Consider the following 17,627-nt stretch of genomic DNA (forward strand, 5'->3'; position numbering starts at 1 on the left):
GGGCAGGAAGGAGCTCATTGTAAGTTCATTTGACTTCTCTGCGTGCCACCTGGTGAGGGAAATCATTGATGCCACTAGTTAACACCACATTCTTCGCGAACTGGAATGTTATGGGATGCGTACAATCACACAATATTATTTATGGAAGTGATTGCCAGTGTGGAGACCTCAGAAGCTAAAGCAATGGTGCATTCAACACCATGGAAGTGCTCATCAAATACCTCTACTTACCTTGATCCAGAGAGCACATTTTGAGACAGTAATCACATGGGAACGGAGCATGCCAGAGGGCTAATTTTAGAACCTGGAGTAGTATGGGAATTGTAGTTCAAACAAGGACCTACAACCCTGTGAATCGGCAGGGATGTTTTTGATGTGAAAAGCGATTTTTCCCAAAAAAAGGATCTCCAATGGGGAACATTGCCTCTTTTTGACAGAAGGTTTTTCATACCCCGAAAGGAGCGCTGTGGAAATCCAGCATAGCCCTGATCAGAAGCTTCTCCGTTGGGCTGCAAAACCTAATGTAAAATTATGTTTTTGCCTGAGGTCTCTTCATCCCGTATTACAGTTTTGTTCTTAATTATCCTTTCAGACATGCAACACAGGGCTTCCCAACCACCCATCCACTTTCACTCCCATCTCACATGGCTCCTAATATTGTTTCACCCAAGAATATCAGAGCCCATCCGGGAAGGCCTTGTGAGTAGAAAAGCGGCTAATTAAAGAACTTAACCCCCTATTTTAGCAATTTCAACACCCCCCCCCCCATTTCATCAATCCTTCAGGTGGACAGACAAATCGAGCAGAAAATGTTAAATTTCTTTAAGGTGAAAACTGATCCTTTAAAAGGAGGTCATAGAATCATAGAATCATAGAACAGCAGAGTTGGAAGGGGCCTACAAGGCCATCGAGTCCAACCCCCTGCTCAATGCAGGAATCCACCCTAAAGCATCCCTGACAGATGGTTGTCCAGCTGCCTCTTGAAGGCCTCTAGTGTGGGAGAGGCCACAACCTCCCTAGGTAACTGGTTCCATTGTTGTACTGCTCTAACAGTCAGGAAGTTTTTCCTGATGTCCAGCTGGAATCTGGCTTCCTTTAACTTGAGCCCGTTATTCTGTGTCCTGCACTCTGGGAGGATCAAGAAGAGATCCTGGCCCTCCTCTGTGTGACAACCTTTGAAGTATTTGAAGAGTGCTATCCTGTCTCCCCTCACTCTTCTCTTCTCCAGGCTAAACATGCCCAGTTCTTTCAGTCTCTCTTCATAGGGCTTTGTTTCCAGACCCCTGATCATCCTGGTTGCCCTCCTCTGAACACGCTCCAGCTTGTCTGCATTCTTCTTGAATTGTGGAGCCTAGAACTGGACACAATACTCAAGATGAGGCCTAATCAGGGCCGAATATAGAGGAACCAGTACCTCTCGTGATTTGGAAGCTATACTTCTATTAATGCAAGCTGTATGGATACCTTTGCCAGACCATGGCCAAAGCAAAAACCTGGAAGGATTTTGAAGTTTCCTGCTGGAAGGAAGCATATTGGGAATTTCAAGGCAAGGGGTGGGTGGGAGAAATACTTTGTTTAGGACTGGTAACTGGGATTTGGAAGCTATACTTCTATTAATGCAGCCCAAAATAGCATTTGCCTTCCTTGCCGATCTCGCAACGTGATCTGTAGCATGATGCACATAGGGAGGGAGGAATCAGATTGTTTCTGGTCCATGTCATTTTCACATGTGTGCATTCATATGACCAATCTGTCCCACATCCACACCAATCGGTGAATGTTTTAAAAAAGAAAAGTCAATTTCCAGAGGGTAGCTGTGTTAGTCTGTTGTGGCAAAGAGGGCAAAGAGAACCAACAGCCCTGTGCTATCTTAAAGAGTGACACGTTTATTCTATTATAAGCTTTCATGGACACTGTCTACTTCCTCAGAAACATGGAGCATTACGGATGGAGCATTTAAGGTTTATATGCAGTACATGTGTGGCAAGAGGATTAAATGCAGATTATTAACCGTGGCCATTCACAGTGTAGTTGCTGCTGATAACACAAACACCTTGGCATTAGGTAAGCCAATTAATGCATGTAGTGTGCTAAAAAACAAAAACCTTTATCACAATTCAAGCCTGTGTTGATAAATTTAAACATGTTGATGAATTCTAACTCAACTGCATGTGTTTTAACCTAAAACATGTGTTCTTCTATGCATGTTAACATAAAAGAGCATTTTGCTACAGTTTTTGAGCGTTGAACAGTATCACAAAATTCAGAGAAGTGTGAAAAATTGAAGGGTAATAGTATTTCAATTTTTGTATTAGCCCAGGATGTGGAGCTCTGGTTGGTTTGCTTTAAAATGTGGCCAGAATGAAACCTACAAGCATACCTAAGATTCACACTAGGTGAGTTTCTATGTCACCCTAAACCACCCTGAAGGTATGAAACAACCGAAAACAAAATAGTATCATAGAATCATAGAATAGCAGAGTTGGAAGGGCCTACAAGGCCATCGAGTCCAACCCCCTGCTCAATGCAGGAATTCACCCTAAAGCATCCCTGGCAGGTGGTTGTCCAGCTGCCTCTTGAAGGCCTCTAGGGTGGGAGAGCCCACAACCTCCCTAGGTCACTGATTCCATTATCATACTGCTCTAAAAGTAAGGAAGTTTTGCCTGATGTCCCGCTGGAATCTGGCTTCCTTTAACTTGAGCCCGTTATTCCATGTCCTGCACTCTGGGAGGATCGAGAAGAGATCCTGGCCCTCCTCTGTATGACAACCTTTTAATTATTTGAAGAGTGCTCTCATGTCTCCCCTCAATCTTCTCTCCTCCAGGCTAAACATGCCGTTCTTTCAGTCTCTCTTCATAGGGCTTTGTTTCCAGACCCCTGATCATCCTGGTTGCCCTCCTCTGAACCCGCTCCAGCTTGTCTGCGTCCTTCTTGAATTGTGGAGCCCAGAACTGGACGCAAGACTCTAGATGAGGCCTAACCAGGGCCGAATAGAGAGGAACCAGTACCTCACGTGATTTAGTACGAGATGGCGGCTTTGCAATTCAAGGGCGACTTGCATTGAGTTGTTCAACAGAACAGGACCTTCTACTTGCTACAGTTTGGAAACCGGTGGGTTTACTGCTCCAGTTCCAGCCATTTAACTCAGGGATGTTGCTTTGAGAACAGCCTCCAGACCGTGCCATATAATATAATGCCACATATGGCAACCCCACAGCAGCTGCTTAAACAGTCCACCCACAGACATCTCATCCTTGCTCAGGTTAACAAGAAGATGGCACAGCTAAAATCAGGGTCGCTGAGGGAACTATGCTGAGATCTCAGTGGACGATGGGCACATCAGGAGAAAGGAGGAGTTGGAGGAGGAAGGGGGGGAAATGCCACCTTCATGATTGGCATTAATTGGTCTGCTTGCTGGCAGGAAGATCTCTGGAGTGGAAGAGCTGATGAAGGGATCTGGAGAAGAAACTACAGGGGGACGGTCGTGACTGATAGAACTGGGCTCTTTGTTTAGGATGGCACAGGCCTTGCCCGAGGTAGAGGGCAAAAGAACAAATTGGTGTTAAATATACCCCCGAAACAGAGAAGCAAAACTTGAGGGCCGAGGAGAGAGAGGAGGGCGGGCAGAATTAACACGGCTCAGTTGGCTGAGTCAGCAGTTTGAGAATGGCTTGACATGGGCTGAGTCAGCACAACATTCCTCCCTCCCCCCACCCTGCCATGAATTCTTAACTTTCCGAAACACACTTTTTTTAAAAAAAAGTGACACATTCCATTATGTAAGAGCCGCTTCTGCACTTCCAGGTGCTGTGATTAACACTCTATCGAGCCGAGGGAATGCTTTGCTCTCCTCTCTCTACCACCAAACCCTCCGCCGTCGCCACCCCCCCTCACACACACACACCCCGGCCACCTGATTTCAAATCTAGCACAAATACCTTCAGCGACTGCTGTAGGCTGCTGCACTTTCATGGAAAACGCAGGGCAGTTCACATCCCACTGGTGGGTTCCTGCCTCCCCTTGTCCCCTGGGCGGCCATTTGACCCGTCAAACATCAGTGGACTAATTCTGTAATTAATGTGTTAGTAAAGTAACAATGGCAGACAGGGACGCTAATTACAAAACAGCGTGGAGGCTTTTGGCTCCGATTTCTGTGTGGTGGTGAATCCATTCTGGATTTCAGACAGAACCAGCTGGAACTGTAGAGTAGCCACCGGAGGTGCTGAACCCAATCCCCCAAACAGGTACATCACCTTGGAGAGCTCCTTTAAAGCTCCAACTGGTTCTGACTGAAACTGAGGCCTTAGCTAGACAGGATGTGATCCCCGGGATCATCCTGTGTGTCCACATGATGCACAGGGGATCCTGGGATCAGGGAGGAATGATTCCTTCCTTGCCCCGGGATAGAGCCCTCCTCTTTGGGCCTGGTTTGTCCCAGCTCCCGCGGTTCCTCGAAGAGGGAAAATAATTATTTTTAAAAAAAGTACTTAGGTTTTGTGCACGAGCACTCATGCGCTCCGGTCTCTTTAAAAATAATTTTTAGAATGGCGAGCGCGACGCCTCTCCCTCTGAGGTCATCACACGCTGCGTGTGAACAGAGGGGGAGATCTCGTGGTAAAAATTTTTTGCGAGATCTTCACCCCTCCGTCCCGCTAGACTGCTCAGCCTAGCTAAGGCCCCAGAGTAGATTCACAGCCTCGCCCAAATCTGATCCACCAACCTCCACTGCAACACAGACGCCAGAGCTCAGTTCTTCCTGGAGTACCATGCCAGGTGACATGGAGGTTCTACCTGTGGATACCATATGCAGTCACTTCGAAGAAAAAGCCTGGTTTGATCAGACCAAAGGGTAAAAACTAAAATTTAGTATTTGAGATTTTGGAGGCCTTTCTTCTTAGGCTGTGTCTACATCATCCCGATAGTCCAGGCTGGTCACGGCTGAGTCCCTGTGCATCCATATGATGCCCAGGGACTCCTGGGGTCGGGGTGGGGGGAGGGCATGGGTTTTCCCAGGGATAAAGACACCTTGAGAAAACCTGATCGGGGTCATCCTGCGGGAGATGTGTGCGCCCGTCTCGTGAATAACTGTGGCACCAGAAATGGGCACAGAGCTACACCACGCAGTTCCCTGCCCATCAGGGGAGGGGGTGGCAGCAATCTTGCCCTCCCCCATGATGGTAGGGAGGTGGTTTGAGGGCCAGTTTTTAAAAAACTACTCACATTTTCAATGGAGCGTAGTCTCACTCTTACGCGTCCGGCACCTCTGCTTCAAAAAAACAACAAATGGCCCCCATGCCATCCCTGGATGTGGTGTGGGCATGTGGACCCAGGGGGAGGATCTCAGAACAAGGAAATCCCAAGATCCTCCCTCCTCCCTCCCAGAAGGCCGGGAGGTGTAGAAAGGGCCTTAGTTACCCACCCCATATTAAACAGCGAACCACAACACTACCCTGAGGCCCAGAGATTTTTTGAGGGTTGCTTGTTGGAGGCAGCCAGAGAGGGAAAAAAAGATTCCCTTCTGTAGAATGTGGAACCAACCTTCCTGGGTGGGATCTACACTACTGCTTTAAAATGGTTCATAACAGTAGTGACAACTGTTGGGGCCTAGGACACACTCCAGATATAGTATTTAAAACTATTTTCAAAATGTCATATCCTGCTTGGTATAGATCTGGAAAAAACACAATTGGAGTGCTGAGCACTCAACCACAAAGACTCACACATGAAATATAAGATAGACGCAAAATATTACAAATTTGGGCTATATATATACAGTATTCTTACATATACAGTCTGTAAATAAGTATACAAAACACTTTCTCCTTGCTGATACACAGCCTTAAACCCCCCTCTCTCTATATATATATATATATAACGGTGCAGAAGCCTCCACTCTATAGAAAATAAAGAAAACAATAACAATAATATTTATTTTATTTATGTATTTATTACATTTATATACCACCCCACAGCCGAAGCTCTCTGGGTGGTTTACAACAGTTAAAAAAAGGAAACATTAAGTATACGAGATTTAAAAAACCATCAGAAACATAAAAACAGTATAAAAAACAGTATCCATCACATAGTTTCCAATGTGTCAGCACTAAAGTCTCAATAACATGTTACAAAACAGCAAATGGGAAAAATATTTTAGTAGTAAAAGTACAGAGTTGTATCCCCACACATATTCACTAATTAGGGTGTCCGGTACAATTCCTGTTTCGAGGAGTCTTCATCAGTTGGACGCTTATTCATAGAAGGAGCCATGGCTGTATGTTTGGAGTGGAGCCCTCCAACATTATCACCTTGTAGATCAGCCACATAAAGCTCTCAACTGATTGGTATAGATCTGGCCCAGGTTAGTCATAAGGACCACTGAGACAAACCAGTCCTACAATGAAGGTTAAACAGCACTAGATAGCTCGTTCCATTCAGCATCACCTGGGGTTCTCCACCACTATCTTCTCAAATACCTTGTCTAAGGATGGTGAATCTAGAGCAGCCATCCATGCTTGCTGGGAGCTACTAAGAGTTGTTCTCAGGTCGGGGAAGGTTGCCCTATAGTTACCAAGATCAGTAAGTGCCAAATATGGTTTCTTCAGGAATGCGTCTACCTATTTTTTAAAAAAAGATCTGTGGCATAGAAAAAGAATCTCAGAGAACTTTCACATCAGGTGCCTGATCTGGTCACAGCTACATCCCATTTGGACTAATGCAACGTGCTCTATGGGAGGATAGCTTTGAAAACTGTTCAGAAACTTCAGCTGGCCCAGAAGAGGGATGTATGAGAAGTTTGTTTGAGGATGAAGTCCATACATTTCTGAGCTGGCAATATGATTTCGGGAACCAGAAGGTTTGACCATATAACACCTGCTCTGGTCTGCTTGCACTGGCTGGCTGTATGTTTCCAAGCCCAATTCAAGGTGCTGGTTTTGACCGATAGAGCCTTACACGGCTTGGGACCACAATACCTGACGGAACGCCTCTCTCATCGTGAATATACCCGGTCACTACGTTCAACATCTAAGGTCCTCCTCCGGGTGCCTACTCCGAGAGAGGCTCTGAGTGTGGCAACAAGGGAGAGGGCCTTTTCGGTGGTGGCCCCCAGACTATGGAACGATCTCCCTGACGAGGCTCGCCTGGCGCCAATGCTGCTATCTTTCTGGCACCAGGTTAAGACTTTCCTCTTTGCCCAGGCATATGGCGGCACATCTTAATCACCCACATGTTTAGTTTTTTAACAGTTTTTTAATGCTTTATGTGTGGATGTTCTGTGTTTTAGGATTTTAAATTTTGTATACTTGTTTTAATCTTAATTTTAGAATTTCTGTAAACCAGCCAGAGAGCCCTGGCTATGGGAGCGGTATATAAGTGCAATAATAAATAAATAAATAAATAAATAAATAAATAAATAAATAAATGATTTGCTGCTCCCCTCCCCCCCCAAATGGTGTTTGACTGTATAGGTACATTTAAAAAATGGGAGCACCTGACTCTTTTCTTACAAGAGGTTCACAGGCCACCAATCTGTTTCTGGGCAGAATTCAAAGTGTTGGTTATGGCTTGGGGCCAGGCCATTCTCAAAGAGTCAGGTTCCATTTTGATCTCCTCACCACCTCCACCACTTTGCCCATGTATTACAGGTAATCTAGGGAGCATCCATGACCTAAAATGTTCATTGCATATTTAGAATGCACATAAAAAAAGAAAGATGTGCTGATCATATGGATTGGAAATGAAGCCCTATGATGAGAGACTGAAAGAACTGGGCATGTTTAGCCTGGAGAAGAGAAGACTGAGGGGAGACGTGATAACATTCTTCATATACTTGAAAGGTCGTCACACATAGGAGGGCCAGGATCTCTTCTTGATCATCCCAGAGGGCAGGACATGGAATTTATTATATTATTTATTTATTTAAAGCATTTTTATAGCGCCGCCTCACCATTTCTGGCATCAAGGCGCTTTACAATACCATATAAAACAATTCCATTAAAACTCTCAACCCACATTTAATGGGCTCAAGTTACAGGAAGCCAGATTCCGGCTGGATGTCAGAAAAAAACTTCCCGACTGTTAGAGCAGTACGATAATGGAACCCATGACCTAGGGAGGTTGTGGGCTCTCCCACACTCAAGGCCTTCAAGAGGCAGCTGGACAGCCATCTGTCAGGAATTCTTTAAGGTGGATTCCTGCATTGAGCAGAGGGTTGAACTCAATGTCCTTATAGGCTCCTTGTTCTATGATTCCATGATTCTATGAACACGAAGTTGCTCCCAGAAGAAGGGGAGAAGAAAGAACACATATAAACCATCTTTTCAGACTTGAGGGGAAAAAATCATCTACTCACAACAGCCAGAAAAGCCCAACAATGAATGCAATATTTGTACACTTGGCGGTTTGATTTAACAGGTGTCTTCCGAAGCATGGATGCCAACGTCTCTTGCCAGTTTTCACTGAGGAAAAACGAACAGAGACTGTTTGATTAAAAACAAGGCGGCAACATTATTCTGAAGTCAATTTCTTTGTTATTTAAACGTTTTTCATGTTAATGATCATGCTGAAAGTAGAATGTTACTGCACAATATAATTACAGGGGAAAGCAGCACCACTGCAGAAAATATGATCTATTATTTTTATAGCACTTCCAGGCTGCAGCTTGTATTCCAGCCTTCTCCTAACCTGATGCCCTACGGATGGTTTTTGGACTACAATTCCCAGAATTCCTAATTATTGGACATGCTGGCCTAGACTGAGTGTTGACACCCAAAACATCTGGGGGGCACCAAGTTGGAGAAGGCTGCTGTAGCTATTTACTTAGGGGCAAGCCCCATCGAAGGAACTGGGACTTACTTCTGAGTATCATAGAATCATAGTAGAGTTGGAAGGGGCCTATGAGGCCATCAAGTCCAACCCTCCACTCAGTGCAGGAATCCACCCTAAAGCATACCAGACAGATGGTTGTCCAGCTGCCTCTTGAAGGCCTCCAGTGTGGGAAAGCCCACATGCATTGGATTGTGCTGTTCATGTGCAAGCTGCTATAAGCTCAGCGGGACATCTGCTCTTAAGGCCATAAAAGTCAAAAGTATTCCCATTTCACAGAAGGTTAGCTTAGCCTGAAAAGAAACATGTGATTTGCCAAAGGCCTTCCACTCTATCTGCAGCTCAAGGATTGGGTTCCAAAAACAACCTTCACTGTCCAAGGCCCAATCTGGACAGTGTCCCACAATCATGTTCACAAGCGTTGGACTGCTAAACAGGAAGGTCATCCCAACTCTTTCTTCTACTATCACCTCATTGCACTTTAGATATTTTAAGCCCAAATCCCCCACTCTTCACCTGTCCCTCTCTCTCTACAATGGCCGCATCTCGAATTCCATCACACAGGCCATGTTTCATTACAATTCCTTATCTTATCCACAGCAGTTTTTTGGATGTGAAGGTGAGGTTAGAGCACGGCACCACTGGAAAACCCATGCCCTCATAAATTCTCTACTTTCCTCTCAGTTTTGATGCAATTTTGGATTGCAGAACACATTTATTCTATTTTTTTGAAGTGGACAGTGAATTATACATAATTATGGGATGCCTATCTGAAGAACTTGATGAATGCTCAGTTCATCCTGAGCATGCGTTTGAGCCAAATAATTATGGCTATTTACTAGCATGGTACATTGTGGAGGATGGATGGTGTATTGTAAAACAAAGAGATGGCTTCATAAATTTCACTAATCCAGATGTCCTTCTTCTGCTAAGTTACAAAATTGTTCAGCTTCTGATTTACCGGTCTTGCCATAAATAAAATTAGTCTATTCTGTCTCCCAATATTGGCTCACCATATTGCTCCTGATAAAATTAAAACAAATGATGCCTCGAAAAATTAGCATACTCTATAAATGGCTGTATTCAAAGGTTGGATTGAATGTGCATCAAAATTGTTGATGCTCATAACAAAGGAAACTTGAACTGGGGGTGGGAAATTTCTTTCTTTCTTCTTTTTTTCTTTTTGCAAACATTTGCTTTTATTAAAATATTTATGTCCTGCCCTTGGCTTTAAGAAGATATGAAAGGTGGCTAACAGAATTTAAAAGGACACAACACAAATATTAAAACAAAAATAAGAGAAGTAAGATAAACTGCAGGTAAACAGTAAGGGGCTAATATCTAATTTGTTCAATGCCAAAACAAATTCAAGTAGGAAGAGGAGGAGGAGGAGGAGGAGGAGAAGGAGAAGAAGAAGAAGAAGAAGAAGGGGAAGCAGAAGGGAGGAAGAGAAGGAGGAAAAGGAGATGATGATGATGATGATGATGACGATGACGATGATGAAGGAGGAGGAGGAGGAGGGTGAGAAGGAGGAGGAGGAGGAGGAGGGGAAGGAGAAGAAGAAGAAGAAGAAGAAAGAAAATACTAGCCTCAACTAATTCCAGAAGACCTAAGAAAAAGAACCACACCTTCACCTAGTATCTGAAGATTAGCAAAGGAAATGGTGGTGGGGTGAATCTCCACCAGGAAGAAGTTCACTGCTGAGAAGGCCTTTCCTTGGTAACCTTCTGTTGCAACGTTGACAAGACAGGGATCTAGAGCCAAGGCTATGAAGAAGATATTAAAGGACTAGGCCTTCCCCAACGTGGTACCTTCCAGATATTTTGGACTATGAACCCCAGCCAGTATGGCCAATGATCAGGGATGGTGGGTGCTGTAGTCCAACATCTGGAGGGCATCACATTGGGAAAAAACTTCTTAAAGCATGGGTAGGATCATCTGGGGAGCAACTGTCCTTTATGTATCCTGGATCCAGATAATTTATGACAGGGGAGGAGAATCTGGTGCCCTCCAAATATTTTAACTACAACTCCCATTAGCTCCAGCCACCCTGGCCAATGGTCAGAGATGATGGGACTTGTAACCCAACCACATGTGTATGGCCACTAGCTCTCCACCCTGATTTGGTTTTTTAAAGTTAAGGCTCACCCTTGGAATTGGGCAAGAGACCAACTGAGAGCCAATGTGTGTTTTTAAAAAAAAATTGTTGCCACCCTAGTTAAAATCCTGTGGCCACATTCTGCACGAGCTGTAGTTTCTAAGAACTCTCCAAAGGCAGACCCAATTGTCTTTATTGTATTCCTAATCTGTCCAATAACTACTGTTTTCTTGGTGGGTTACAAATAATTAAAAAAACTAAAATGCCAAATAACTATTCAAATATAAAATCCAATATAAATATTTAAAAGACTGAAACACAATATAATGCAAAAACAATACACAGCACAGGAATTGGCATAATTGCCATAATGCAGAGTTTGTTCTATGATTAGAATGCCACCACTTCGAAGGACCTCTCTCCTTTGGCCACCCACCTAGCTTCCTTTGGTGGAGGCATCCAGAGAAGGGCCTCTGAAATGACCTAAGGGTCTGAGGAGGTACATTTGGGGGGAAATGTGCACTTAGATAAAGGGCCTTTGCCGGATTTTGTATTCTCAGACTTCTGTGAGTTTCAGGAGATGGAAGTTCAGCCAGAGTACATCCTCTGACTCAGAAAATGATGAAAAAGCAGTGTCTTCTGCCTGGAGGGAGTGGGGATGTATGAATATGGAACTGATTGTCCTTCCCTTGGAAAAACAAACTGGTCGTCGTCCTCATCCTCGTCCTCCTCCTTTTCCGAGTCTTCTCTGATACACTGATATGGCTGAAGGATGGGGTTCATGGCACCTTGTTTGACTTCTGACATCTCCAGTAAGAAGGCTCTTAGATAGCAGGGGTTGGGAGAAGATCTGCCTGGGCCCCTGAAGGGCTGCTAACCATCAAAAGAGGCCATCTGGGATCCATGTCTAGACACAGTGATGGGCAGGGTGAAAGCCAATAAACTGAAGCAGCACCCTAGTAAGTTCCTTGTGGGTGAGTCATCCCCAAGTCTGGGAGACAGGCCCATTGCCTGTTCTGGATGGGGTTGCAATCTCTTTGAAAGATCAGGTTGGTAGTCTGGGGATGCTCTTAGATCCATCACTGTCACTGGAGGCCCAAGTGGCCATGGCAGCTTGGAGTGACTTTTACCAGTTTCAGCTGTTTGCCAGCTACGGCCTCTTCAGGACAGGGGATAGCTTGGCCACAGTGTACTAGTAATCTCAAGGCTGGATTATCGGAATGTATTCTATGTGAAGATGCCCTTAAGGCTGGATCAGAAACTGGAGCACGTGCAGAATGCAGCAGATTGGCTAATTTTATCATGTAACATCTTTGCTGATGGAACAGCACTGACAGCCTATTCACTACCAGGCCAGGTTTAAGGTTTTAGTACTAGTGTAAAAAGCCGTTAAAAAACTTGGGACCAGGATGCCAGAGAGAGTGCTTGCTCCCTTATCAACCTGCCCGGTCATCAGAGGGCATGCTCCTGGTGGTTCTGCATGGACCTATGGCTCTCCCACCCTAGAGGCCTTCAAGAGGCAGCTGGACAACCATCTGTCAGGGATGCTTTAGGGTGGATTCCTGCATTGAGCAGGGGGTTGGACTCGACGGCCTTAAGGCCCCTTCCAACTCTACTATTCTATGATTTTATGAATCGATGAAGTCCATCTGGAGGGCAGCCTTCAGGGTGGTGGAATTCTCTGCCTCTGGAGGTCAGGTAGGTGTTAACATGGTGTTGTTTCCGGCACCTCCTGAAAACAGCTTTATTCTGGGAAGCCTTCCTTGATTGACCATCCATGGTTTCTATTAGTATTATGTTTTAAAAATAAAATTATTATTATTATTATTATTATTATTATTATTATTATTTATTTATTTATTTATATAGCACCATCAATGTACATGGTGCTGTACAGAGTAAAACAGTAAATAGCAAGACCCTGCCGCATAGGCTTACAATCTAATAAAATCATAGTAAAACAATAAGGAGGGGAAGAGAATGCAAACAGGCACAGGTTAGGGTAAGCAGGCACAGGGTAGGGTAAAACTAACAGTAGAAAGTCTGCACAACATCAAGTTTTAAAAGCTTTAGGAAAAAGAAAAGTTTTTAGTTGAGCTTTAAAAGCTGCGATTGAACTTGTAGTTCTCAAATGTTCTGGAAGAACGTTCCAGGCATAAGGGGCAGCAGAAGAAAATGGACGAAGCTGAGCAAGGGAAGTATTCTTGTTATCTTTTATTGTTCATCTGCAATCTATTTGAGATGTGTAGCAGTATATAAATGTTGTAAGTAAATAAATGTGGATAAATGGTGTGATGGAATAGAAGACAGTGTCTTACAGGTCCAGTTAAGAATCTTAATGTCTTTGGACATCTTGAAAAAACAGAGGGGACAAAAGCTGTGAATGGGAACAAGCATTCGGAGAACATTAGCAAGTGCAATCCTATGCATGTCTTCTGAGAAGTAAATGCTGCTGTGTTCAGCGGTGCTTACTCCTTAGCAAGCATTTTTAGGATCACATGGCCAACTTTGCTTACATTTTCCAGATGTGTCTTCTTCACAGGATGTTGGACTGGAGACAACTTTGGCCCAATAAACAGAGAGACTTTCCTTGATTCCAACTGCCTTTGGATCCTTTTCTAGGCACCATTAACTCCAGAAATGGCAGAAAGAGCCTCTGTGTATGACACATTCATTGTGATGCTTTTAAAATCACTCCTTTCCTCAGGCCTTCTGTGCTGACAGGGGTTTTATAAATGCATGTGCTATTTCCAGTAAACTTCCATTCACATGTTGCTATTTGGGTCACTTCTGTGTTCACCAGGCAATAGATTTCCCCTGTGCTGGTGACTCAAATTGTGCAAGCTAATTGGATTCCGATTATACTTTCCTAATTTACACAAAGAGAGTTGAGTTCATTTGAGTTGAATGGACCCATTAGGGAGTTTTGGAAATCTGATGGCTGTGGGTGTGAAAATAATCATCGAATGTGACACATACTGAAAAGAAAAGTAAAAAAAAAAGAAGAAGAAGATTTCCATGTTTCTTATTAAAATTGTGAGTCAATTTCCTAGTCCTCATGAATTTGGGCAGCTGGAATCTCACAATGTATTAACAATTTGATAAAGACTTAACAGCTTAATCCTCTAGATGTGAGTATCTATAATGGGAATAATAATAATAATAATAATAATAATAATAATAATAATAATAGCAACAATGTTTCCCCTTTTATTCCCAATGGCCTTCATGCCAAAGTCCAGCTTATGTGGGAAGCATAGAAAATAACAGAAATGATCATTGTCTTTAATATCATTAAATGCATCTCCATGGATTTCTCTGGAATGCTGTCATGTCATTTCTCCCCAGATCTTAGCAGATTAAATTACTTGACGATCATAAACTTCATAAAGAACTCGAAAGACTTTTCTCTTTTGGTCAGCTTTTGAATCATTCTAGGACTGTTTTATTGTGGTCTTAAAGAGTCATCCTATGCCCACCAGACAGCATGAGAATAGGATAGTTCAGTTGCCTGGTTCCAAGTTTGGAACCAGGAAACTGGGCTCCCTGGCCTGCACCCCCACTGTACCCCATTCCCCTTGTATGGAGAGAACCATGCTGACTATCTCTCTGCATTCAGAAAAGGGAGTGTGGAGATCCTTCATAAATATAAGCACAAGTAACAGAGAGAAGGAAGAGATGCAGATGAACCGAAAGAAGGGAACCAAGGCGAACTGTCCACACTGGAATTAATTTGAGGAATTCTCCGAATTCAATTGGAATTCAAGAGGAAGGTAACATACGGCAGAGAAATCCGATGGAACAAGGAAAATCAATTCCTTCCTCATTCGCTCTAAGGTTTGATTCAATTTATTTGGAGAAACACCTATAGTGGATAATAAAGGAGAAACTTTATGATAAGGAAGTATGGATGGTTGATCTGTTCCGTTTTTACAAATTGTCAGGTGTCTTTTGTCTTATCATCCACTCATTGGTGGAATCAGATTTTGTTTAGGAATGTGTAAGAATTTCGTTCCACTTGTGCTATTGGACATTAGTGCTAATTCACACTTGTGTTAATGCACATTAATGTAAGCGTGAATTAGCATTAATGTGCATTAGTGCAAGTGCAAATTTGTACAACCCCCCTTCAAAATGATAATAAAAAATCCAGTCTGCAAGTCCTCAGAATACATGTGAACAAGGAATCATCTACACCAAGCTGGATATTCCACTATGAAAGTGGTATGAAAGTGGTGGTACTGGGGGACTCCTGTTCGACTCCTTGGCCATTGGCCTGTGGAGTCCCTCAGGGCTCTGTTTTGTCCCCCATGCTATTTAACATATACATGAAACTGTTGGGAGAGGTTATCCAGAGTTGTGGGGTGCGGTTCCACCAGTACACTGATGACACCCAACTCTACTACTCCTTTCCACCCAATTCCAAGGAAGTGGTTTCTGTGCTAAACCGGTGTTTGTTGGCAGTAATGGATTGGATGAGGGCGAACAAATTGCAGCTTAATCCCGATAAGACAGAGGTGCTCCTGGTCAGTCGAAAGGCAGATCAGGGAATAGGGATTCAGCTTGTGTTGGATGGGGTTACGCTCCCCCTGAAGACACAGGTCCGCAGCTTGGGTGTACTTCTGGATTCAGCCCTGAGCCTGGATGCCCAGGTTTCGGCGATGGCCAGGAGTGCATTTTCACAGTTAAAGCTAGTGCGCCAGCTAGTGCGCCAGCTGCACCCGTTCCTAGAGATGTCGGACCTGGCCACGGTGACACATGCCTTAGTTACATCCCAATTGGATCACTGTAACACGCTCTACGTGAGGCTGCCTTTGAAGAGTGTTCAGAAACTCCAGCTGGTTCAAAGAGCTGCAGCCAGATTGTTGACCGGGGCTGGTTACAGGGAGCACACAACTCCCCTGTTAAAACAGCTCCACCGGCTTCCAGTCTGTTTCCAGGCACAATTCAAAGTGCTGGTTATGACCTATAAAGCCCTATATGGCTTGGGTCCAGATTATTTGAAAGAACGTATTCTCCCTTATGAGCCTGCCCGTGCTTTGAGATCTTCTGGAGAAGCCCTTCTTTCAGTCCCACCTTCTTCACAGGCGCGCTTGGTGGGAACATGGAAGAGAGCCTTCTCGGTGGCTGCTCCGGTGCTCTGGAACTCTCTTCCCGGGGAAGCTAGGCTGGCTCCCTCCTTGATGGGTTTCGGAAGCAGGCTAAAACTTTTTTCTTCCAGCAGGCCTTTGGAGAATAATCTAGCCCTCCATCTATGTTAATGTCTTATAATTTTGTTGTGTATTTTAAACGTTTATGGTTTTGTTCCCCCCGCCCCATGTATGTTTTAAACTTTGTAAGGCCGCCTTGAGGCCCAGCATTGGGCAAAAGGCGGGATACTAATACTAATACTAATACTACTACTACTACTACTACTACTACTAATAATATAAAAGGTAGGATCTACACTGCTGCTTTATAGTGGTACTGAAGTATCTGACAATTGTTGGGGGCCATGATACATCCACCCCAAGCAGGATATAATGCTATGAAAGTGGTATGAAAGCAGTATATGGTAGGGGTGTGCACGGACCCCCTGCTCTGCTTCTCTTCCAGATCCGGGATTTGCGGATCGGGCCGCTTCGCTCCGCCCCCGCTCCGCCTATGTCCACTCCGCTCCGCTGCGGAGCTCCGGATCCGGATCGGAGCTCCGTTTCCCCCCCTATAGGCTTGCATTGAAAGCTAAAAAAGTATACAACTTTTTTTCTGTTAAAGTTAGAAACCTCAAGTTTGGCACCATGGCACCTCATGGAGGTATACACATGCGCGCCAAGTTTCAAAGCAATCCCATCATCCCCTGATTTTTGGGGAATTTTTGAAAATTGGGCACCCCATTCACACCCCTTTCGATAGCTCCGTCAATTTGCACGTTAGAAACCTCAAACTCGGCACCATGATAGCTTATCCAGGGATACACATGCATGCCAAGACTCAAGGCAATCCCATCATCCCCTGATTTTTGGCGGGGCTCTAACCTTTTAACTCACCCCAAATCAAGTCCCATTTTACAACGACATCAATTTGCATGTCAGAAACCTCACCTTAGGTCCCATGACAGCTTACCCATGTGTTCACATGGATGCCAAGTTTCAAGCCAATCCCATCGTCCCCGGATTTTTGGGGAATTTATGAAAGTAGGACACCCCAGTATCTGCAGACAGCTCAATGGGCCCATTTCAAAGGAAATCTCAACATGCCATGAATTGGGGAGTATTATTATTATTTATTATTATTTATTTATATAGCACCATCGATGTACATGGTGCTGCACAGACCACACAGTAAACAGCAATACCCTGCTGCATAGGCTTACAATCTAATAAGGTTGTAGTAAACAATAAGGAGGGAAAGAGAATGCAAACAGGCACGGGGAAGTGTAAACAGGCACCGGGTAGGGTGAAGCTAACAGTATAGAGTCAGAACAAACTCAAAGTTTAAAAGCTATAGGGAAAAGAAAAGTTTTTAGCTGAGTTTTAAAAGCTGTGATTGAGTTGGTAGTTCTCAAGTGTTCTGGAAGAGCGTTCCAGGCATGAGGGGCAGCAGAGGAAAAAGGACGAAGCCGAGAAAGGGAAGTGGAGGTCCTTGGGCAGGCGAGAAGCATGGCATCAGAGGAGCGGAGAGCCCGAGCGGGGCGATAGTGTGAGATGAGAGAGGAGAGATAGGCAGG

This window comes from Elgaria multicarinata, chromosome 7, assembly GCF_023053635.1.
Source record: "Elgaria multicarinata webbii isolate HBS135686 ecotype San Diego chromosome 7, rElgMul1.1.pri, whole genome shotgun sequence".
Classification (NCBI taxonomy): Eukaryota; Metazoa; Chordata; class Lepidosauria; order Squamata; family Anguidae; genus Elgaria; species Elgaria multicarinata.